This window comes from Emydura macquarii, unplaced genomic scaffold (assembly GCF_026122565.2).
Source record: "Emydura macquarii macquarii isolate MOO-44397 ecotype Brisbane River unplaced genomic scaffold, CSIRO-AGI_Emac_v2 contig_1676, whole genome shotgun sequence".
Lineage (NCBI taxonomy): Eukaryota > Metazoa > Chordata > Testudines > Chelidae > Emydura > Emydura macquarii.
Window position 1 is genome coordinate 474,878 of NW_027131813.1, and position 25,224 is coordinate 500,101.

Sequence of the window (25,224 nt, forward strand, 5' to 3'; positions counted from 1 at the left end):
GGGGGAGGGGGGAGGTCACGAGATGTCAGCCCCCATGCATGCCGGTAAGGGTGACATGGCATGAGGAGGAGGGTATCACTTTTTGGAGGAGTCGTCACAGCCTGAAATATTTGCAAAGGGGCTCCCAGCATAAAAGTTTGAGAACTCTTGCACTAGACCACCGGGCAGGGGTCCAGAAATGGCTACTGTTGACAGTATTTTCTAACTCGCTCTCCTCCGTTTAAATGCAGCCACATCTGAGATAGGATGTGGTAATCCTTTAACAGTGAACAGCACAACAGGTTAGGACAGGAAGTGTGAAATGTAGTGCACCTTGTTATCTACTCCAAGTGCCAAGAGCAACCGTGGTGCTGTTCAGAGACTCCTGTCCTGTCATGAGAGCGTATAGTCCAAACAGACCAAGTTTGGACAGAAACCCACTGGGAGAGCTGGGCGAGAGGATGGTGGTTTCTGTTTGGCAGCCCAGGCCAGCAAAGGAACTTTTACAATTGAAGGTAGTGGGGGAAATTAGTTTGGCACAATGCAACCCTTATGTTAGTGTCTTCAAAGGCCAGACATGATGGGGACCTTGGTTTCATGTCTTGTCTGAAAGAGAGCACATCCAGCGCCACAGCGCCTCTCAAAATCATGTGGGTGTCTGTGATGCTTCAGTGCTTACCTGGAGAGAAGCAAGTCAACAGCTGAATTGCTCAGCACCCTTTCTTGATCTCTGGGTTTTCTGAGGTTTCCATCCAAGCACTGAGCTGTTTTGCTTGCCAGATCAGTTGTAAATTCAGCACAGATAGGATGGCTACAGCCATTCGTCTATTTCTGAACTAAACACATCCAGCGCTAATTTATATAATTTATATATATATATATATATATATATATATATATATATATTGTTAAACTTGAAGAGAATATCACCAGGCAGGCTGATACAGGCTCCGCTGGGCTTATGTAGAGAGAGAGCCAGGCATTTTGAAGGGGGAAGATATCACCAAGTTCTTGTTATTTGTAGCCAGTTGAAGGCAGCTTCCTCACTTCCTGTGCAAAGTAATCAGTTGTGACCCTCACATTCTCGTCTGGTGAGCTCTAAGTATGTAGCCAGCAATCATTTCTTCTTGTTCCAGTTTATCTGCCAGTTGTACCATCCTTTACCTCTTTGCTAAGGACTTTGCCGTTTTACAGTGTTTGATCGGAACCTACTTGGCCATTGAATGTGCTCATCCTTATTGTCTGTTTATCTCTTTAAAATCCCACAGAGCCGCGTACGTGAAAATCCTGTCTTGACAAGTGTGTGTTCAGGTTATTACTTCAGTCAGAAAAGTTGGTGATTCACCCTGGAGCATAGCTCTGACCTCATTGTGGTTTGGTCAAGGTACAGAAACAAGCGCTCCATAGCTGCTCTGACTGTGCAGCGGATTCTGTGAGCTACATAAAGATTATATAGGAAGAAGTCTTTGACTTTTATTCCCTTACAATCTACCTTTACTAGACTTCATAACTGAGCTATTGATTTGCAGCCCATGTTTGTACCAAAACACTGTGATTGTTCAAACGACTGCTCTGTTGGAGCTATTGGATTACCTGTGCTAAAGCATTATTTGATTTGGATCGTTGTACTGTCAAGCTTGTAAAATTAATAATGTGTGTTATTGCTGTTTTGTATTTTCATCAGTGCTCTCTGTGGGATGAAATCAGCATTGCTTAATTGCATGCCCTATTTGCAGACAGCTTATAGAGATTCTCCTTTAGCTGAAGCAGGAGGAGCTGTGCTTTTGCAGCTGGGGCTGTCCTTGGTGGTGGTGGGAAATTCTGAGTAGCTCTGGATTTGATGCAGTGCAGTCATTGGGGTGCTACAAAGATTTGTATTACAGAAACTGAGAAATATAATACTGAGCAAGTTAATTGTTTAATGTAGCATCTTCCACATATTGTGCATATTCCTTAGGCATGTGAACAGATCATACAGCTCAGAATCACCAAGTGCTGTTCTGTCCCTGTTAGATTAGATTACACATACTGCTTCTCTGGATAAATGCATCATTTGGCTATGCTTATGGCCTTGAGGTTCAAATACAGCATCTTACGACACAAGCACCTCTGGATAAGCAACTAGTGAGATCGTTCAAGAGATCTTATTGGCTAATCAGTCATCTTCTTACACTTTCAACCTTATCTTGACTTTATGTTTAACTTTACAGAGGTGTTAAATGGGCACGGGGTGTGATGTCCCGTCACTGAAATGGTGAGAAGGGGGTGAAAACCACTAGTTGAGCAGAAACTGTTCAGGCCTTCTACATGCCGAACTCCACGTCTGCACACTCAGCTTCTATGTTTTTTTCCGGGGATGGTGCTCAGATACCATGGTGATGGGCATAGTATAAGAACCTAAACAGAAGAGAAGAGGTGAGGCACACAGGCAGCACGGATGGTTCTCATGGGAATGGATACAGAGCTAGTTCTCTTTCTGAATATGGTAGTAAGATACTGATAAAACAACATGCATTATTGCCCTCTACTGGATAAAGGAGTGTTGCCTGACTGTATGGATATGTGTACATGGGGATAAAAATCTGCAACTGGCCCAGGTCAGCTGACTCTGGCTTACGGGACTCAGGCCCCAGAGCTGAAAAATTGCTGTGTAGACATTTGGTTGTGTGGTTGGAGGGTCCCAGAGCTCAGCCTGGAGCCCGAGCCCAACGTCTGCACAGCAATTTTTAGCACCACGAGTCTGAATCAGATCACCTGGGCCAGCCATGGCCATGCCATGGAGCTTTTATCCCTGTGTAGATGGACCCTAGGTGGCATAAGCTCTATGCTGCTAAGCTAGGGCAGTCTGTGATTCTTACAGCTTTGCAATGAATTGGCTAGGAAGGAGGAGACAGGTAGGAACCAGCTCAGATGTGGGGAGGGGAGTTGCCATAGTCTGTGCTAATGGCGAATACGAGCGACTGAAACTAACCGTGAGCTGGTGAGGGAGGAGAGCTGCTGCAAGTATCAGGATGTGCACAGAAGAAAGCTCTCTCACCAAGAGTGGCAAAGGTATGTGGTGGGACAGAGGAGTCTAGTGCTGTACTGGTGGAGGAGGAAGCCAGGAGAAGGGGAGAGGAGATGTGTGTGATGGAGAGAGGTGAGTTCCTGGGAAGGTTTGAAAACAAGAAGAGTGGTGTGGAACTGCAACCTGAAATGAACAGGGAGCCCAGTGGAGTTTTCTGAGGATGGGGAGAGGGCAGGGCATGTGTAGCATTTTGCCATGATTAGTGTCTGGCTAGCCGGGACTTCTGTAGTTCTCTGTGGCCACTCCAACAGCTGTTGCTGCAGGAGGCAGCCTGTGAATTAATAAGGCCCTGTGACCTGTGGGGCGCATTAGATCTAAGTTATTCAACAAGTCTTCGGCACCCGCAGTCCATTCAGCGGAACTGTACTGAATTATGCATTAGGGTGGGAATTATGTAGCAGTTTTAATTACTGAACTGTTTGATCACCTTTGCTTTTGTGGTGATCATCTAAAAATGCACCATACAATGGAGTCATGAGCAGTATTTGCGTTTCAGCAGGGGGACATCACTCCTGTGATATGACTGGAGATGCTCACAGAGGGGGGAGCCCTCTTACGCTGCAGGGCCTGCGGGGGAACTCCAGGTGGCAGCTCATTCCCACCCACCAACTTTCATTTGCTCCCCTCTGAAATATGTGCTTCTGCTCTGCTCTGAGAAAGGTCTGCTGTGGCAGGCTTCCATCCCCCTGCTATCCCAAATCGCCAAGCACCTCCTGGTCCCCCTTCCAGCCATGCAGGAACAGGCACAAGAAACCTGCTCGGCTCCCTCTTGTGGGGGAGGAAGGCAAATAGGTGTGGAGCCGGGAGATGCCGGCAAAACGGGCCGTTTTTGCTGATTTGTCTAGACTTAAGTGGCATCTTGGCAATACGTGCTGGTGCTGTTTGCACAGCCACACCATGCCATCCTACACAGCACACGTGACTCTTACACACACAGGTGTGAAAATGTGGGGAGCTCTGTTCCATAAACACCTAAATAAGTGGCTTAGACTTGCAATGGGTAAAATGCCACAAAGTATCCATGTGTGAGGAGCCTAATTTAGTATCGATGAAACTCCAGTCATGGAGCTGCCTGGAGCGGAGACCACTAATTGTATTAAATTAGTGCTGCATATGGCTGGCGACTGGAGCAAAGCCACCAAACCCATAGTCTTCTGCAGCCTCTTGTAAATCAGGGTGAGACTCCGTGATCCTTAAAGCCCTTTTGAGTGCTTTGGATGGGAGGTGCTACGGAAATCCAGTCCTTCCTGGTGAAGCCAGACCATCTGAATGAGTCAGGTAAGTAGTATTCCCATTCCTCAGCTCCAGTAGTCCCTCTTCCATGTTGTCCCCTATGCTGAGATAGACTTCTCCATCTCAGAGCACCGAGCTCAAGTTTTTCCTAGTTTAAATCCCCTTTAAAGAATCATCTTCCACAAGGGCCACAAATACTAACTCACCTTAGTCTAAGGACCTTGCAACCCAGTGGGCCTTATTTGTGTATGTCCTTTAGATTGCGAGCCTCTTAGGGCACAGACAGTCTTATTTATGTCTTATACTGCACCGAGCATGTCGGCACTTAAATAATTTTACAGATCGAGAAACTGAGGTACATACTGTTTAAATAATTTGTGTGAGATTATAGGTTGATAAGTGGCAGAGCGGGAGTCCAGGCCTCCTGACTCTCAGTCCTGTGGGCCATGTTGCTTCTTCCTGGGAAAAGCCAGTGCACTCTAACCTGGAGAACAGTGATTGTTGACTCTGTTTCTCTGAAGCAAGACCCATGCAAAAACAGGAAGAGAGAGAGAATGTCTTGCCAATTACAAAACTAGACCAAGTAAGAAAACCTCGCCCTCTGCTTTGAACTCTTCTTCAGAATGTGTATTGGGAGATATGGATTTTGGGAAGACAGAAGTTACAGTAAATTTACAAGACAATGAAGCCGAGAGAAGCTTTTGAATGTGTATAAACTCAGTACTTCCATTGTTACTGGAAAGTAGAATAACTGAATTCCCTGATTGCCTTGTGACCAAATAACTGAGTGCGGGGAGGTGTTTGAGCGGTCGGGGTTAGCAAGTTAAAGTAGGAAAAATTCTACAATATACCCATCAATTGAAAGACAGCATCTAACCATTTCTACAACTATAGTAAAGGAAGATAGTTCACACACAACTGTACCATGCGAGGGTTGCCAGGGGCTGCAGTCTTGTGGTTAGAGCAGGGAAATGAGGACACCTGGTTTTGTTTCTGGCCTCTCTGCTAGTTCACCTTGAGATCTTGGACATAACCTTGTAATATAACTCTCTAATAATGTTTATTTGCCTCAGCAGTGTCATATGGCTTACTACCTGTAAATCTCTTTGCCGTCCTCCATGAAAAACAATATCTAAATGCAAATTATTAGTATTAATTTATCCTACTGTAGAATCATAAAGTTAGAGATGGGAAAGAGACAGTATTGGTCTAGTCCATCCCTCCTCCAGGTGGGGATATGTTTAATTATTAACTAGTGTATTATGTCCAATGCTTTGCCTAGTCTGGTTTCCAGCATCCCAAGAGGTACATCTTCCACCTCTTCCTTTGGGATTCTGCAGCCCAAGGATCTTGCTGACAGCATAAATAACATCCAAGTTATTGGGCCAAGCACGTTCAGTCTTTCAGATTGCCTTGGCATCCTCCTTCCTTTTATTTTTACGTAAGAGGTAAAAATATTCTCGAGAGTGACCTGTTGTCACTGATAATCCTAGAGACATGCTGCTGATAACCTTGTCTTCATCTTGAGTATTGGGCTGTCTGTAGGCTATTGGTAAATTTGGGTCTACTGACTGGATCATAGTGCGTTATTAGTAGCCATTACGCTCTTCCATATCAAGCTCTGCCCTGAAAGTGTGAAAAAATTGTTTAAGATGGTTGGTTCTGTGAATAATAAATAGGTGCGGTCTAGTGGTGTGAACACAGGACTGCATGCTGAGAATGCCAGGGTTCTAATCTAAGCGCTGTCACTGACATCTTCAGTGTCTTTGGGTAAGTCACTTAACCCCTGTGCCTCAGTTTCCCCATCTATAAATTGAGTTAGTGCTCGCCTCCATTCCTTTCAGGCTTAATGAGTACTGATTGGATACACTTGTAAAGCCCTTTGAAGATGGGGTACTATGTAAATGTTAAGTAATATTTTATTTTTAGCATTTTATAAAATCTTACTTTTGTTCTGCTTTATTTTTTTTTGAATCACATTCAGTGGAAATAAACTTGATCATAACTGCAGCTGGTGCAGATCTGTTAGGTCCCATTCAACCCGCTTTGCTGGGGCCGATGCAGGATTGTTGCCTATGTTATATTTTTAAAGACTGATTTAGTCTTCAAAGTGTCGAGTGATGCTTTATTCTTCACTTTTCTCAGCCTTCATTGCTTCAAGTGGGAAGGGTGATTTTTTTAGACTTCCAGAAGTAAGTGGACATTGGGCACCATATAGACTTCTGATTCTTTTTGGAAAGCAGAAAAGCTTGAGCCGTGTTATTGGCAGGCAATGCTGTGACTGGATGCATTGTTTTTATCTGCAATTGGATAGTTTCTCTTTTGATAACAACCACACACGCATTTGGATATGCAGTTTAAACCTAGGATCAGCAGTTGATAGGATTCTTCACTGCCACCGTTAGCTTGTTACTCCTTTTGAGTTGCTCCTTTTAAGCGAGTGTAGCTCAAGTGACAGTGGCCGCAGAGCGGGTATGTCTACGTTGCAGTCGAAGGTGTGATTGCTGTCTGGGCTGGCACACCTGCTCTAGCTTTAATTTAGCTAGAGGGGCTAACAGCCGTGAGGATGTTGTGTTGTGGGTCTCAGCACAGGCTGTATAAGCCCACCCAGGGCCCTGGGTATCTATTCACTTTGCTCGCCCACAGTGAAGCCTGTGATGCTGCATCTTCACTGCTCTTTTTAGTTGTGCTGGCTAGATTAAAATGAGGGCATCTGTGTCTGTCTGTGGTGCAGTCACACAATACAGCACGATTGGATTAGCAGTTGGTGAGTTGTGCTAACTGGAGCCCTAGCCTCTAGCTGTGTCCCCACTGCATCACAACCTTGAATGTCAGCAACACTCCAGCTGCAGCCCAGACCTCTGACAGGCCAGAGAGGGCAACTTTAGAGCACCACTTAAAGTTTTTGTGTGTGGATAAGAGTTGGGTTGGGGCAACACGTTCATTATATCTTGAGCTGATGCTGCTGGAAGATAAGCCCCTAGAGACGAGTCTGGCTTTGTGGTTAAGGCACTGGACTGAAACTCAGGAGGTCTTGATTCTGCCGCAGACTTGTTGTGTAATCTCAGATTCCATGTCTCAATAAACGGTAACATGGAGGTAGTACTACTTTGCTCTCACACGTCCTGTTTCATCTATTTGGATTGTAAACTTTCGGGACAAGGATTCTCTCTTCAGTTTGCATACAGTGTCTAACTGACCCCTGCTGGAGCCACTAAGCAGTATTGTAATACAAATAATGTCTAGCTGAACGTCAAGATGAGCAGGCATGAGACCTGCCACGCAGGATACTCAAGAATTGGCTCCGATTTTAAAAGCCCAACCAGCAAACATTGCACGTGTGATTTAGTTAGCACATTATCTCTCTCCCACCCCCTTTTCTCCTCCCCCCAGCACCGGCACAAGTCTGATTTCAAAGGCTAGAACATCTCGTCACCTGGGTGTTTATATCTTTTGTGTCTTGTTTGAAGGCCATTATGTAAAATTAGCTTGCTGCTCTGCGCCAGCTGATATTAGCTCTGTATTAGGACTCTTACAAAGCCCTTGATGATGATTTTACTTGATGGACTCTCATTTAAACTCTGAGGTATAGGGTAGAAAATGGAAGACTAATAGTCTCCGAGATTGCTTCCAGACTGAGTAGCAAAATTAGGTGGGCTTTTTCGCAGCTTTCCTGCTCACCTTGCACCTAGATGATTCTTTTAAATCTCTAGTGAGTATTTCCCAGGCAGACCAACTGGCAGAAAGGATTGGTTTTTTTCCTTCTTCAGTAAACTTGCTGAAGATACAAAGTTGTTGGGGAAAAGATGGCAAAAGGGATGCGTGGTTCTGACAGCAAGCTTAAATTTTAAAGCATATTCAGATCTGCTAAGCAACAGCATTGACAAGTTTAAATAAATCTGATGTTGAGTAATGTAGAGTGACATATTGGGAGCAAAAAAAACGACCAACCCAGCACAAAATCAGACAATGACTGGAATAGAAATAGAACATAAATGTTGCAAAGGACCTTGGAAGAAAGACAAGGAGGCTCCTCTCTGCAAAAAAAAAAAAAAAAAAAAAAGAACCACTGAAAAAGTGTATAGGAGAACCAGGATATAGATCAAGACTTGTGGGATGGCAGACTGATGCTGGGGTTGTCTCGTGGCTGTAGCGTCTTCATGTATGGACCCTTTGAGGATGTGATCAGGAACAGGTGATCAGGAACAGTCAACACGGATTCACCAAGGGAAAGTCATGCCTGACCAACCTGATTGCTTTCTATGATGAGGTGACTGGCTCTGTGGATGTAGGGAAGGCGGTGGATGTGATATACCTTGACTTTAGCAAAGCTTTTGATACTGTCTCGCACAGTATTCTTATCAGCAAGTTAAAGAAGTATGGGTTGGATGAATGGACTATAAAATGGATAGAGAACTGGCTAGAGCATAGGGCTCAACGTGTAGTGATCAATGGCTCCATGTCTAGCTGGCATCCGGTCACAAGTGGAGTTCCCCAGGGGTCTGTCCTGGGGCCGGTTTTGTTCAACATCTTTATTAATGATCTGGAGGATGGGGTAGATTGCACCCTCAGCAAGTTTGCGGACGACACTAAGCTGGGGGGAGTGGTAGATACCCTGCAAGGTAGGGATAGGATACAGAGTGACCTAAACAAACTGGAGGATTGGGCCAAAAGAAATCTAATGAGGTTCAACAAGGACAAGTGCAGAGTCCTCCACTTAGGAAGGAAGAATCCCATGCACAGCTATAGACTGGGGACCGATGAGCTGGGCAGCAGCTCTGCAGAAAAGGACCTGGGGGTAACGGTGGATAAAAAGCTGGATATGAGTCAGCAGTGTGCCCTGGTTGTCAAGAAGGCCAATGGCATATTGGGCTGCATTAGGAGGGGCATTGCCAGCAGGTCACGGGAAGTGATTATTCCCCTCTATTCGGCATTGGTGAGGCCGCATTTAGAATACTGTGTCCAGTTTTGGGCCCCCCACTACAAAAAAGATGTGGACAATTTGGAGAGAGTGCAGCGGAGGGCAACCAAAATGATTAGGGGGCTGGAGCACAGGACTTATGAGGAGAGGCTGAGGGAACTGGGCTTGTTTAGTCTGCAAAAGAGAAGAGTGAGGGGGGATTTGATAGCGGCTTTTAACTACCTGAAAGGGGGTTCCAGGGAGGATGGGGCTAGGCTGTTCTCGGTGGTGGCAGATGACAGAACAAGGAGCAACGGTCTCAAGTTGCAGGGGGGAGGTCTAGGTTGGACATTAGGAAAAAGTTTTTTACTAGGAGGGTGGTGAAGCATTGGAATGGGTTACCTAGGGAGGTGGTGGAATCTCCATCCTTACAGGTTTTTAAGCTGAGGCTTGACAAAGCCCTGGTTGGGATGATATAGCTGAGGTTAGTCCTGCTTTGAGCAGGGGGTTGGACTAGATGACATCCTGAGGTCCCTTCCAACTCTAATATTCTATGATTCTATGATTCTATGTCCGTGTTGGGAGAGACTGAAAAGTTTAATGCTGTGTCATTCAGAGAGGAGTTGAATGAGAGATTGGATGACAAAGGTATTTAAAATAGCAACCAGTTTAGTGAAGGTAAATTGGGAACTATTAAACCTTCCTCATCGGTATTTGTATTTGTAGCGCCTAGACTAGATCCAGCCCTGTTGTGTTACTTGCTGTATAAACACACAACAGTATCTAGAACAAGGGGGAAGCAATGCAATTGAGACTGATTCTTCCCATGGGTACACAGGCTTGTGAGGCACCTTGCTACCACCTGCCCTTGGCATGAGGAAGTCTCCTCTGTGCTGTTGTGGATCAGTTCCCTGCCTCCACCAGCCTTTGGCAGCATAAATATTGCCTTCCAGGTCTCACTCTCTCTGTGTGGGTTAGCAACCGGCACAAACCAACCCTCAAGTCCTGAGCATCCCTCTGGAAGGCCCAGCCCCCGTTCCACAGAACAGTCACAGAACGCACAGATTTGCTACTCCCAAAGGAACAGTACATGCCAGCTGACTGTTTTAACTCAGGATCGCCACGCTTCGTAATACACAGTTCAGATACGTTTATCATGAAAACAAGAATAAGTTTCTTATCAAAGAAGAGAGATTCAAATGATAGTAAATACATTGGAAATAAAAGGTTACATATAAAACAAGATCATAACATACTTTCTAGAGCCTAAACTTAGCTCGCAGACATTCCCTAAGTCCTTTCCTTAGCATTTTCAATCAAGATGGCTAAAATCCCTTTTTCAAAAGATCAAACCTGCTAGGGCAGCTCATCGTCTCAGATTGAAGGATGCCAGAGCATCCCTCTGCACCTCCAGGTATACCAGTCCAGACCTTTGATCTTCACTTGAAAACAGGGGCCCCACCTCTTCCTGTTAATTTGCTTCTGAAGTCTCCACAAGCTCTTCATTAGCATTTGCCTCCATATGCTAATAGACTTCTTTTGTAAGATACATTATGACAATGATCCATCAGGGAGATAAGTGTATCCCACCTCCTGTCTGGGGAAATTTGTCTCAATGCCCGCTACCTTTGAGTGACCTGCCTTTAACTGCAAGGCCTAGATAATACAATTTTCAGCACATATACATAATTCCTCACATATTTTCCCTATCTACATCTCTCAGTGATTATGAACACCAATGGAGGGGACATGTCTGTTCAGTAAGAAACCTTACGTGACATTCTTTTGGTGAACCCTAAGGATCTCTGCGCTTTGCCAGTTGGCATCAAGAAGTCTTTGGGTCACACAGGCAACAAATTTGAAACTAATATAAGGAAATAATTCTTTGTACTATGTAGAAGTCACCTGTAGAACTCACTGCCACAAGAAGTTACTGAGGATAGGTGTTTATTAGGACTGAAAAAAGTGTAGGCATTTTTATGGATAGGAATGTCCACAGGTGCATCAGATAAGTTAAAAAATGTGAAGTAGATAAACACTAATGTTTCGAGTCTTAAGCTAACTACGAAATGCTTGGGTTAGAAAGAAACTTTTTCTGAGTAAGTTATTCCATAATTGTCAACTGTAAGGTTTTTTTGCACCAAAAATAGCTGGTACTGATCATCATGGGTGACAAGATACATGGCTCTTGGGGGTAGGGCCTGCCTTTTGGTTTTGTTTGTATAGTGGGGTACTGGTCCAGGTACTGTGATAATACAAATAATATATAATAACAATAGATGGACCATTACTTTGATCCAGTCTGGTAGGTCCTATATTCTCTTGTTAGTTCTCAATGCAGATGTTTGTTTATCTTAATGACTTTATAGGAAATCTGTTGCAACTTAGTGACTCATGGCTGTCATTATTGTGTATGGTATGGCCACTTGAAACTTCACGGTGCCACTGGGCATGTAACTTGGATCCTCCTGGTCCATGATCACAAGCATCTATTACCTGAGTTATGGGAATGTCTCATTTTGTTGTCAGCAGTACAGGGCATCTGACATGCACTCAGGAAATTTGAATTCTGTGCAGTGGAGCAGTTCACCTACACACTGGCCAGTTTGTTATAATATTAACAAATAGCTGTGACACTGGGTTTGTGCACATTCTCGTTACTTGCACACAGATTTTACCTGTTCACGATTACCAGAAATAAAAATATGCAGCGGATAATCATGCTAAGACTGATCTGTAGGATTTGAAGCCTGACTTATGCATGGCAACTGAAGTGCACCGACTGTCAATAGCCATAATCACCTTGTGCTTTTATCTTCTTGGGAGCTGGAAAATAAACAGCGTCAGGATGAGTCAGCACTTGAGTGGGAGCCTTCAAAGGAACACCTAGGAGCTGCAGGAAGTAGCAGTGGTGATTCACTAAGTGCTGTGGGGTGCATTAAGTGCTGGAGGGGCTGTCTGTTGAAGGAAGAGGATTGTTCATTATTTTCCTGAAGGCAGCATGGAAAGGCCCGAGTCAGGATCGGGGCCCCATTGTGCTGGGAATTGTACAAACACAGAAGGGGAGACAATCTCTGCTCTAAAAGGTTCAGGCAGGCAGTGTGGCCCAGTGGATAGAGCACTGAATTGGCACTTGGGAGGCATGGGTTCTCTTGCTGGTTCTGCCATTGGCCTGCTGGGTGACCGTAGGAAGTCATTTCATCTCATGCCTCATCTCCCCATCTGTACAATGGGGATAATGATACTGACCTCCTTTGTAAAGCATATTGAGATCTACAGATGAAAAGTGCTAGATATGAGTGTTATAAATACATTCTTATAAATTAAAAGTAGTGTAATTGATCTACTTGTAGGGAGTAAAGATAGCATGATCTAAGAGATACAGAGCTTAATTCTCATAAGAACGGCCATACTGGGTCAGACCAATGGTCAGTTTAGCCCAGTATCCTGTCTTCCGACAATGGCCGGTGCCAGGTGCTTCAGAGGAAATGAACAGAACAGGGCAATTATCGAGTGATCCATCCCCTGTCATCCAGTCCCAGCTTCTGGCAGTCAGAGGCTTAGGGGTACCCAGAGCATGGGGGTTGTGTCCCTGACCATCTTGGCTAATAGCCGCTCATGGACCTACCCTCCAAAATTCTCCACTTCATGGCGAGTGATGGGAGGGCTGCAAGGTTTCCTGAATCAGGGTCTGCCAACCTCAGTGAAAGTTATACCCCAGCCAGGTAACAGGACAGACATTAGATGTGGGATAGTCAAAGGGAAATTCTTTTGGGCCAAACCACAGTGTTTGCAGGTTTGTTTTGTGGGTTCTTTATTCACACAAGGAATAATGTTTTGATTGACTCAAGAAGTCGTGAATTTGTGGAAGGGCCTGCAAGGTAATATTGAGGCTGAAAGCTCTGTTAGATGGCACCATGAGGCAATCAGCCATGCAATCACCCTGCATTCTTTCCCCCAAGCATTTCTCATGCTCTGCACTATTAAAGGGTTTGGCAAGAGAAATTTTCCACTTTTTTTTTTTCTATTTACCCAGAGCACTTTGCGGTGGAAGCAGGTGAAGCAACAGTTACTTAGAAGCAGAGGCGAGTTGGTTCAGGGTTTGAGTGGGATCGTTGTGTATTTGTGTTGTGGTCATGTTCAGAGGCCGCAGCCAGGATCCTGGCCCCCTTGTGATAGGTAGGTGCTGCACACACACATCCAGAGACATGGTCCTGACATGAGATATTTAGTCTGAGCAGAAAAGTGACATTTGCAAAGTCGTAAAATAATTGTAAGTAGATAAAGCAACGACCAGCCGCCCCATCTGCCTCAAGCCATCAGCAACTGGCTGCATTTTTATAAGCAGAGATGGGTCTCAAAGCGAGCATGATAGCCATATGGCTCAGTCCTCAGAGGGCATCCTGTGCGTTCCTGGGGCAGCACTAGGGAAGCTGGCAGCATTGAAGCAGAGGAGGCAGGAGTGATGCAGTAAAAGTTGAGCAGACAAGTGGAGAGGGGGCAGAGTGGTGAAGGAAAGGACAAACTGATTTGCTGAAATGGGGGCAACCTGTGGCAGGATTCAAATAGCAGGGTCCGAGGAGCGGAGATGTGTTGATGTGGTCAGAGATGGGCAAGGAAGATGATCTTAGCAGCTGCCTTTCATATGGATACTCCGGTATCCTGCAGATGCTCATTATAAATTCTGTTTATGCCACAGGGAGTTTGCTAGTCTGTGAAACTGATACAGTTTTAATAGACAAAGACATTTTGAGTACAGCACATCTGCTCTGTGAATCCATGAAGAAGTTTCCATGCCGCAATGCCACTGGTTGAATTGTTTCTTAATGCGCCCCTCCCCTCCCCTCTGCACCACATATTTTAATCCTAAAAAATACTTGTAAACCAAAAATCACCCATTGTTTGCAACAGCGAAGTAATCCTGTCTTACTGTCAGTAATGTCGTCGATTTCCCAGATAGAACATTCGGAGCAGTTCCATTCACCCTGAAAGATCCCAAGGCATTTCATAAACTACATGCAGCATCCACAGCCACCATTGGGCAGCATGGTAGTGGTCAGATGGCGCACAGTATTCTGCACAACGGTGCAGGAATGGGGAAACTTGGGCTGTGGGCTTACTCTTGTATAAAGCACCATGGTGTCGCTAATATCTATGCAGGGCAGAGAAGACCCCAGCTTTAGAGGTCTTGTCTGGAAGACCCACACAATGGTGTCACTTGTTCCCATGTGGGAAATTTCCAGCTTTCTTTCAGATTCCTGCACTCTTATTGGGGCAGCATTACTCTGAGATTGGGGGTTGGGGGGAAGTGGGGGGTCAGAAGACCATATTGTTTTCTGCCTGTGCCAGATACACCTTACTTCCTCACTTGTGGAATCCCTATTCAAGATTTGTTGCTGCTTCTTTTGTGAGGCTCCCTCTCGTTGCTTTCTTCATAGTCACTGGTTTGGCTATTCTGTCTCTGGCTTGATCTTTGTCTCCTCCTCAACAATGCCTGTTACTGGTGACAAGCCTGGAAGACTCCATAGATTTCTGGCCTGTGCTTTTCTTATTCTCTTTCCTAGTTGCCACATTCTTCCACTTGCTACTCCACAAAGACCCAGGACATTGGCTTTGACCTACCATATCTCTGACAGCACCTTCCTGATTTTGCTTCCTTGGTTTCTCCCAGTGACTTCAACAGCTGCTCAAATTCCTTCAGACTTGTTTATGTGGGAAATTTATACCTGTATAAATTAATGAGTGCCTCTAAACTGACACAGTTATTCCAGTATAATACCCAGTGTGGACACACTTATTTTGGTATGGGTGCCTTTTTCCAGTTTAGTTTATGTTGTTTGGGAAGGGGTTTAAGCTAAACCAAAAAAAGGCACTCTTATACTAGAATAAGAGTGTCTCTGTGAGGAGTTATGCCAGGACTAGTAGCTGAAAGATGGATGTGGCAGTTGGGTTAAGTAATCCACCATCTGTCCAGTCTCCCTCATGCAAGCAATGAAATTGTTGCATGCAAATTAGCTGTAGATTAAGGGTGGTGATTGGTTGTTACACCTATGATATCACAATGGTCTAGGGCTCGTTGTATGGCATAGATACATGTACACCACGAAGTGAGGTTGGGGGCATTAGTGGAGCGCAGAGGAATGGGGGTTGTATGAAGCTTTGCACCAGAGAGTACATAGCAAGGGGCAGAGCTGCACGGAGCTTTGAAGGTGGTGACAGTAAACTTTTTTCATGGCTCGCCCTTAAAAAGGTTATTCATCCCTGTTGTTCAGGACGAGAAATTAGTTCCTTGGCGTAGAGCATTGCACAGCTTTATCCAAATGAATTGCCTTCCTCTGAATGACCTGGAATAGGTCGCTGCCATGGAGAAGATGCCCAGTAGATGGAACACTGGGCTGTTGCTGTCTGGCAAGCCCATTGGTGGAACAAAAAAGTTGCTACAAACTGATGACTCTTCAGTGGTGAGTCAGATGATCTAGCCCAGTGTTTCCCAAGCACCAGTCCCTGGACCGGTGCCAGTCCCTGAGATCTCCCTGACACAGCTTAGGAAGGCAGCAAGCCAGTCCCTGGTATCAAAGAGGTTGAGAAACATTGATCTAGCCTGTTCTGAAGTGAACTGTGCCTGTTAGATAGGAATTCTGTATGCCATATAAATACCTGTGATTATAATACTTATGGTAATTTAATTACACGGCATGCTAGATTGGGCTTTCTGAAACAGGGAGCTACCCCCATTCACTGATAACCATCTCCAAAGGGTGCTGAAGGCTATTTACTGGGCTAATGAGGCTGCGTGCAGTGCCATGCCCCTTACTTCAGAGGCATTCCTTTGTTACATACAGAACAATCTCCATGTAAACAGGAAAACGGGCAGAGATGAAAACGTATTACAAGCCACTAGAAAGAAAGGAAGAATGTTACCCTGCTCAAGTTGGGGGTGTGACAAAAAGGAATGAGTTGTATCACTGTATTTTGGTTCAAGAGCAACTTTGTCATTTCACAGTGTGTTCAGAGCTGGGTAAACTTTACTTAAATGTTAAAATAAAGAGGTCAGGGTTTCCCCAGACACAGGGTTCCAAAGATGTCTTGGAGGCATATACAGACTGAGACTCAGGGTCTAAAGCCCAATAAAGTTATTGAGAGGCTTTCAGTTGATTTCAGTTATCAGATCAGGCTTCTGGAGTGATGCTCAGCATATGCCGGGAGGCTCTGATTTATTTCTTGTGTAAGGTGTTTTATCTTCTCCAGTAACCTCCTATCACTAAAATGTGCTCTGCTTAGGGGAGGAGGGAAGGTATACTTCTCACAGTGACCCACTAGATTAGAATAGATTTGTTTAACCAACTTTCATTTCAGGCTTGTGTGTGCGTCTGTGCTATGCCAAGAACGTTTGCTTTTATTTAGGATCGGTGGGATTGGACAAGGGAGCAGTTAAATTGGGGCTAGCCCCTGGTGGGTATCTTGGAGAGTGGCAGCTGAACTCTGACCACCTGGTTACCTACACCCTTGTTGGCAGTCTCAGCAGAGAGATGATGGACTGAACTAAACTCTTGCCCTAACGATGGTTCCTCCAAACCGGGTGGTAATGATTTAACAATTGCGGTTGTCCTGGGCAGAGGCTAAAATCTTTGCTTTCTTCTTCTCACCTACTTACTCCCTCATTCCTCCTGAAATCAGGGAGTACAGATTTGCCCACCACCATCTCTGTGCACTGGGAAAAGATACTGGCACCAAATAGGAAGAATTTGCAATGAATGCAAGACTACAGAGGCCACACCATCCGTGTGATTGGAGTGAGCTATGATGAAGCACACAACTGGCCCAGAAATGAAGAATGTAGTGAAAAATCTCTCTCTTGTTTTCACTGCTGGATGTTGCTCTTTATTTCCTGTTGTTCTGGATCTGGGCCAGAGATTAATATCTCCTTGGTTTTGAAAAAGCTTGTGCTGTTACTGACTGGGCTGTACCTGCTGTGTGGTAAAGTTAGAGCGCTCCCCTCTCTGGCACTGTCAGTTTCCAGGCACTAAAAATTATCTAGCATCTTTGTAAAGTGAAACCCAGTGTCGTTGTGCAGTCGGCCCTCACACAACTGTCAAATTCGCCCAGGGTTGCTTCTACCGCTCTGTTATATGATTTCCTGTTCTGGGATTAGTGATGTAGTGTAACTTTGTGTCCAGAAGCTGGTTCCATTCTCAGTTCTGCAGAGCATAAAAGGATTTTCTTGTATGCTGTTTGTGCACAAAATTGTTCCTGGGCTTTTACAGCTGATTAAAAAAAAATTAATTAAAAAAGAATGTTTTTTTAATTGTTGTAATTCATTCTTGTAAACCCTAAATAGCTGTATATGTGAAACAGTGTCCTCGGAAATCCATGGGAAAGACCTGAGTGAGAAAGTAGGTTTGTCAAGCTGGTCAAAGGGCCACTTCACCTTGATATGTGTTAACTGCTTATGCTGAACAATTTGTTCCACCTTGTATTTAGCTGTGACACTCTGAGTAAGTTTCCCAGACCTGAAGAAGAGCTCTGTATAGCTCGAAAGCTTGTCTCCCACCAACAGAAGCTGATCCGATAACAGATATTACTGCACCCATCTTGTCCCTGTCAGTTGACCGCCTGTTATTTAACCATGGTCAAATATTGTCAAATACTCCAAAAACAATGCCTGGAGGTAGGCAGTGGGTGACCTACTTTTTTATTGCATCATGGTGCCATTCTTTCATTTTTTAGCACTTCCTTTAATTGTTTCACATTTTTCTGAGTTAAAATAACTCTAAGTAATTTGCTTTTTTGTAATTATGCACAAGTCCCTAGCTAAGGTTAAGCCTAATGGAGACCATAGAGTCTCACTCCTCTTTGTTACTGTTCTAATTCATGAATGCTTTAAAATATTCGACATTATTTGATAATATTTGACTGGTCAAATGCCCAGCACAAAGTAACTGAAACACAGGAATCAAACTACTGGAAAATGCACATTAAAGGAAAGATGGTCTTGAAGTTGGGCATTCAACCCAGGTCTAAATGCCCTGACTTTCTCACAGACATTCTGTGGGGCCTTGAGCAAGTCCCTTGGTTTTGCTGCTGGGCCTTAGTTCCCTATCTGTATGATGGTGCTAATGATACTTTTATCTCAAAGGCTGTTATAAGGATCAATTGAATTAAATGTTTGTAAGATGATTAGATAGTCTCTTGATGGGGGAAGGGCCTAGAAGAACTTGTGAGGCAGGGCAGTGCTATTATCCCCATTTTACAGATGAGGAACTGAGACACAGAGCTTATGGCAGAGTCTTGCACCCCAGTCTCCCAAATCCTGGGCTGGTGCCCTTAGCTGCTGAAGCATCCTGCCTCTCTGGAAGGGATTGCAAAGGGTGAGTTGTAATACAAATGGTTCTCTGTCAAGTGCTTTGGGATGAAAGGTGCTATAAAAGTGCAAACCAAACTGTTTGCGCCTTCTAGCACTCTTGTGAGGTAGGGAGTGTCCTCATCTCCATTTTACAGGCAGGGAAACTGAGGCACAGAGGTTAAGTGCCTTGCCCGAGTTTACAGAGACAACATCTGAACTGGGAACAAAACCCAGGAATGCAGTTCCCTGCTCCAATTGCTGAACTGCCATGTCACTGGTGAAACAGCCCCATTCTTCCATAGTCTGTCATTAGCATCTCCTGGCATACAAACACATCTCCCCCCTGGGTTTGTCCCTCATCAGCGTAGTCATCTCCTGGTGCTAGTTGACTGTGTTTCCTTGCACCATGGATGTATGCAGTGGTGGTATAGTCATGTTGGTCCCAGGATATTAGAGAGACAAGGTGAGTGATTGGAAAACTGGGGCACTGTTGGCTATAATATTATTCTCTAGGTGCTATGGAGGATAAAACAGTGAGCATACATTGCCACTTAAAACTGGGGGAGGAGAGGGTCTCTGAAATGACTTCTGCGTGACTTTTAATTCTCACTTTTGCAGACACTAGGTACTTCCCAGGGCCAGATTTTCCCCCTTCCACAGTAAAACCCATGTAATCTGCACCCTGCCCCTCCTTCCTTACCACCCCTTGGGACTTCCTGGCAACACATGGTACCTGGGCTCCCGCTGGCCACACTCCCACCTGGGAGCTGCAGGCTGTTACCACTGAAGACTCCCTAGCAGGGGAAGGAGTGATATTGTCTTTCCACCCTCACCCAGTCTTGGGGCTATCCACATACACAGTCCTTGTCTCCTCCCCCTGCATGGACGCCAAACTTACAGGAAAACCTTTTGTAGGGTCACAAGGGAGAAGTGGTGCCTTGTAGTAGCTGCCGGCTATGAAGGGTGGGAAGGGTAAGATCTCTGTGCGGAAGGACCGCTCTGTATGTATGTATTGGGGAAGGGTGAGCAGGGCAGGCATGACCTAGTTCTGAGATTTGAACTTACTAAATATGTTCTGCTTTCATTGAAAGCTGGGTCATGATACAGAAAAGAAATACCAGCTGCACCTCCTCCCCTGAAGTTACAAATTACGAGGCTTTGTCTGTTGCGCAGGTAGCAGTGTTGATCTCAGCCTCGGAGAATTTACTCTGAACTTCCTAGCTCTTGAGATGGCTCAGATCCATAGTGATGGTCCCTGAGGCCACAGCGCATAAGTCATTTGAGAATGAATTTTCCATCTCCTCTTATTGAAGCAGAACTTTCCCACTGGGGGGAACTTCCAGATGTACCTTAAAGCACACACCAAATAGGTTGACTCTCCTTGTTCAGCTGCAAAGAAAGATCGTGGCGTGCCCCTGTTTGCAAACCGATCACAGATTGGGGATGTAATCCTTTCTTTGAGAGCCCCATGAATGCGTTTGTCTCACATGCTCCTATAACCTAGATACGGGGGGGGGGGGGGGGGGGGGGGGGGGGGGGGGGGGGGGGGGGGGGGTGTGTGTGTGTGTGTGTGTGTGTGTGTGTGTGTGTGTGTGTGTGTGTGTGTGTGTGTGTGTGTGTGTGTGTGTGTGTGTTTCCTTCCTGCTCTTATGCTCCAGCCAGTCTTCTCCATTCCCAAATGGTAGAGCAAGAAGGTGTATTTCTTAATTTAGCAGCAACATAGACGTTTATGATTTTTCTGCCTTTTCCTTCAAAAGAAAAGTGCTGATGAATGATGCCATATTGACAGCCTTCGATGGGGGTCTCACAGCACTCTTGCCAGTAGCCCCACTGGCAATTTTTACAAGCCGAAGCCTTGCCGCCCAGAGCCGAAGCCTTAGCCTTACCGCCCCCAGGAAGGTGGGTCAGGAACTCCCCGGCACCTGCGGAATCCCAGGTTCCTCCAGCGCTGCGCACACTGGCCCCACTTGTCTTCAGAGGTGCTGCCCAGAGCCCCCCATGAGGCTACACACTGCAGGGCACTGATCCCTGATGGCGGCGCCAGCAAACATCAAGTCAGCGCATCCAGGAGCAACAGCTGGGTGGAACAGGGAAGGGCCTCTGCTTTGCCCCCCAGTCCGCAATCTCCGCTCAGGAGGCTGTCATGGCTGCAAAAAAATCCGCTGGTGGCCACATTTGAGAAATGCCGGCCTTGGAGATGGAAGCCATGTATTCAGGTCAGAACAGGTAAAGTAGAGGTAGTGCCAGTGCTGCCTGGACGACGTCCTTCAGCACCAGCCAGGAGAGTTTCGCATCAGCCTTGTATGAACAAGAAGGTGGTTTGTTCATGTTCCGTGGCTCATTCAATCTATAGCCTCTGTGCTGAGTCTGGTGGCAAGGCTGAGGCAGTTGTGGTGATGGAGGTTGCAATTCGCTTTATATCTGGAACATAAAACAATATAACTCATCGTTATTTTCCAAGCAGCAGTTAAATTGCAAATTGTCAAATTCCGTGGTGGATTGGTCAGTCAAGAGTAGATAAAAGGAAATAGGAAGGAAGTGGAGAAGACGGGAAGGTGCAATAGAAGAGGGTTTGGGTATGTAACAGTAGCTCACATCTAGTGTAGAAGAAGGAGCCATGTAGATTGTTTGTTTCTTCTAGAAAGTTTGGTACATTCCCTTGGCATTGGGTCGATTTATCTTGTGTTCCATGATCTGGTCAATAGACTCCTGTCTAATACCAATTCAAGATCTGCTTTCCCTGAAGAGCTTGAAGTTTCCAGGGTTCATTTCAGAAATGTGTTCAGGGAAGAACCATGTCTCATTAACTGTGTGGGGGTGGGGGGAGGGAGATGTGTGTCAAAGACCAAGCGCGTTCAAGGGTCATGTATATGCGGGTGGAACTTGGTGACTTTGAACAGCAATGAGCAAAGATGAAAACTTTCCACCAGTTCTTGAGCATAAAACGGTCCTAGTACATTGAAGTAGAAATTCAAAAGCAGAGAGAACTGATCTGTGGGAGGGAGGCAGGCTCATTGTACTACTTCTTCTTTAGAAGGAAGCAAGTTGGGAAAATATCCGTGGCTCAGGTCTATGAAAGGTGCTGCAATGCAATAGGGCAACAGGGCAGGGCAAAGACCTTTCCAGGAAAGAGATCTTTGTAACTGAGAAAAAGCTTTTTAAAACAAAGCTATCCCCAATCTTAGAAATGGCAAAGTAGGTTGACTAGTGAGAGGTGGTAGGGAATGTTTGCAGGAATAATCATTTGAGGAGTGGGATAATTAGATCAGCAATTAGGGAAGGGTTGTCATAATTATGACTTCTGATCTCTTGAGAGATTTACCTGTCCTTTTGTGTAATTAAGTGTGTCAGGCACCAGTTGTTACCTTACAACGCTAACATGGCTTTTTTCTGGACGGGTTTCTATTGGTTAACAGAATTGAGCAGTTCTTTGTAGTCAGATTGTGTTGTCTGTGGAGTTAAATGAACTAATGTATTCTTCCTGCTCAAGGATTTCCTTTCTGATGGCGCAGCAACAGTCTTTTACCTAGTGGCCGCTTCTTATTGTTCTTGAAAGTAAAACCTGGGGCTCTCACAGTAAAACCACTAGATTGTGCTTTGCTTTGCTTTTAAAAATCCTGATGACAAATGTGTGCCTTAATAAAACCAAAAGGAACGTCCAGCTGCATCTAGATGGTGCAGAATAAAACCTTTGGTAAGGAAGAGAGCAGCCTGAAAGTGTATCTAACATTCTTTCATTATCACTAGCACATATTTCAGACTGACCGTCGATCATTTTGACTGATCCCAAATCACGTGTTGCATTTAAAATACCTACCCAAACTTTTTGAGTTTGTCATGTGACCTTCTGAGTTCGCATCATCCACAGAAACAGCTGAGCAAGTTTCAGGTTCCTAAGTGCTACACTTCTTTTTACTCTCGTGCTTCATGTTTTAGGGCAGGGGGACAGTGGGCTTTGTTGATTTGTTCTGTGTAAACCAAATTTACAGACCTGGGAGCCACTGGAAGGATCAGGAAGCAGAATAGTTGAAACGATCATTGTCAAGGGTAGGGAGCCGGAGTGTAACCTTTTTTTGATACTGGTGCCATTTTTAGAGTCCCAATCCTGCCTCCTTTGCCACAGGATTGGGCCCTTAAGTGCTCTGTCTCTTTATGATGGAACCTCACTAATTATGTTTAGATCCAGTGCAGTATAATGAAGGTTGCCATTAGCAAACCTCTGGGGATGACTCCAGTCCCTGAAATGTGAAGCTTTCCTTGACTGTTCCAGGAGCACCAGGCACTGACTCCCTGCTCTGTCCCCTCTTTTTTGTTTTGGTACTTCATCATAGTATCTGAGTGCCTCATGATCTTTAATGAATTTGTCCCTCTAACCACCTTGTGATGCAGGACTGCACTATTATCCTCATTGCACAGATGGGGAACTGAGGCACAGAGCGACTCAGCGACTCTCCCAAGGTCACGCAGGGACCCCGTCCTTCAGAGAAGCCTTTAAATAGAACTGCTTGAATGGCCTTCTGTAGCTGCTGTAATTGAGTGTGGGAGATGGTGCCAGAGTGCTCATGTTCTCCTGCGGCTCTGCTGTGTCTTCCAAAGGGGAGGAGAAATTAAGATAATCTTAGTTCATGGGCTGTTACTGGGATAACCACCATAAAGTGTTCTGAAAACTGAACTCCAAGCTTCTGGGGCCAGCAGCAGTGCAGACCAGAAGAGCAGCAAGAGGTTCTGACAGGACACTGGTCGAAGTTAGCTGTGGCACAGATAAAACCTGAAGGATGAGAATATGTCTACATTGCCGGCTCCGTAGCAATCGATGCCGCAGGATTGATTGAGCGGGTCTTGGAGACCTGCTCAGTCGATCCCAGATGGGCCCACTGGTCAACGCCGGTAATCCACATCCCCAAAAAGAGTAAGGCTGTATTGACAAGAGGGCATCTCCTGTCAATGCAGTGTGGTGACGACGTCGTGGTACATCAACGTAAGCATGTCAACGGGAGATACGCAAGCTACGTCAACCGCTGGCAGAAGTGTAGACCAGGCCTAAGAGGAGAGTGGCAATAACGGGATTGAAGGTTAGAGACCTCCAAGGAAACCCAAGGTGTGTCAGGAACTTTTAGGTAGGAATTTTTGGTCATGCCCATCACCATGACAGACTGTGATGCCCCTTCCGAACTGGCACTGAACCAGTGCCCTAGAATAATACGGGGGGGCAGGGGGTCAGTACTGCTGCGCTGCCAAATTTCTGATGGACGGTTCTGTAGCGCTTGTCACAAGAGTTAGGAGTGGTGACGGATATCGGTCAGGTTTCTGGAGTTACTACAGTCTGCGTAGCTGAAATTCCACCGCTAGTTTCAAGTGGATCTTTAGCTGGGGAGTGGTGTCATAGCTCCATTGATCTCAATCGAGGCTGAGGATCTGCCTCAATATTATTCACTTCCCATCCCAAACTTTTTGTCATCCCTGTTTAAATGCCTGCCAGTGCTCATCCCAGAGACGACTGCGTTTCAGTGACGGAAAGAGCAGTTCCTGGAAGTTTGGAGAGTGCTTCTCGAGCATTGAGGCTGAGGAGCTGTGTAAATGTGGGTTGCTGCCCACATCCTTTCCATCCATCAGACATTTTTTTCCTATAAATAGATGGATTTTTTTTTTAAAATAACAAGTTGAAATAAACTTGAAAAACTTCTTTGCCTTCAGTTAGTCATTGCCTCGTACATATGCGCATAATGAAACCTTTCTGTTCGGTAATAGGTAGCGTGGTAATGTGGCCCGGGGCACAATGAAAGGATCCTGTTATTACCTGTGCATTCTGTGCCTGACTGACAGCCTCACGCAGAAACATGGGGGATTGGCAGTCACTGCCAGCCCTTCATCTCAGCACATACAAATGGAAGCTGGTGTGCAGGGAATACTATTAAAATGTCCTGCGAGGCCTTCCCCACCTACTCGCACCGATCAGACTTATCAGGAGGCAAGAAAGTGGATTTAGCTTTTTCCTGACTTTTTAGCCCTTCTCCCAGCCTTCTGAGATTTACACTGATGCTCTTTGCTGGGCAGCATTATGAATTGGTGATGTGCCTTGATTTTTCTCACTGTCCTTCCTGGTTGTTCAGCTTCTAATGCTTGCTGGTAGCGGGTGGGGAGGATTCCCATTGGATCACATTTGCCCCATTAGCAACAACAGGTTTCCTTGTAATGAAAACAGATTTAAGAATTGTGACTGTGTTACCAGGATGGGATAGTCTCCCTCCTCCCCCTCCTTTTAATTATGGTGTGGCTGGTTAAGATCTGAATCTTTGATTTATTTTCTGGTATAAGCTAACGTACTGAACTGAAAATTACTCCTGATTTCTCTCCTACTCATGCCCTGACAAAGTGAAATCTCTCTTTACCTTTCTGCCAATTTTCAGGCATCAGTTTGGGATAAGATCTCCTTGTGCCTTTATTTCTTCTTTGTTAAATACTCATGAATGTACTGGACCTTTACACGGGCTCAGTGAGATATTAGTTGTTCATCTTCAGCCCTGAAGCGTAGATTCTTGTCATGTTTTATTTATTGCCAATGCAGCCTCTCCAGTGGGCTGCACTTAGTGCCAAAGACAGTAGGTAAGATTCCAACTGATGCTATGAGGGTTGTTGTGTGTGACACCCTAAACTTGGCTCGGTTGCATTTTCATAACGGCCATAGGGCGCCTATGATAAAGC

The 25,224-nt window shown here is 45.3% G+C and overlaps 1 protein-coding gene across 2 annotated transcripts in view; it reads left to right on the plus strand.

Moving 5' to 3' along the window:
* Positions 1 to 25,224, plus strand: part of EXTL3 (exostosin like glycosyltransferase 3) — a 188,384-nt gene that overhangs the window by 107,778 nt on the left and 55,382 nt on the right. The window lies entirely within an intron of this gene.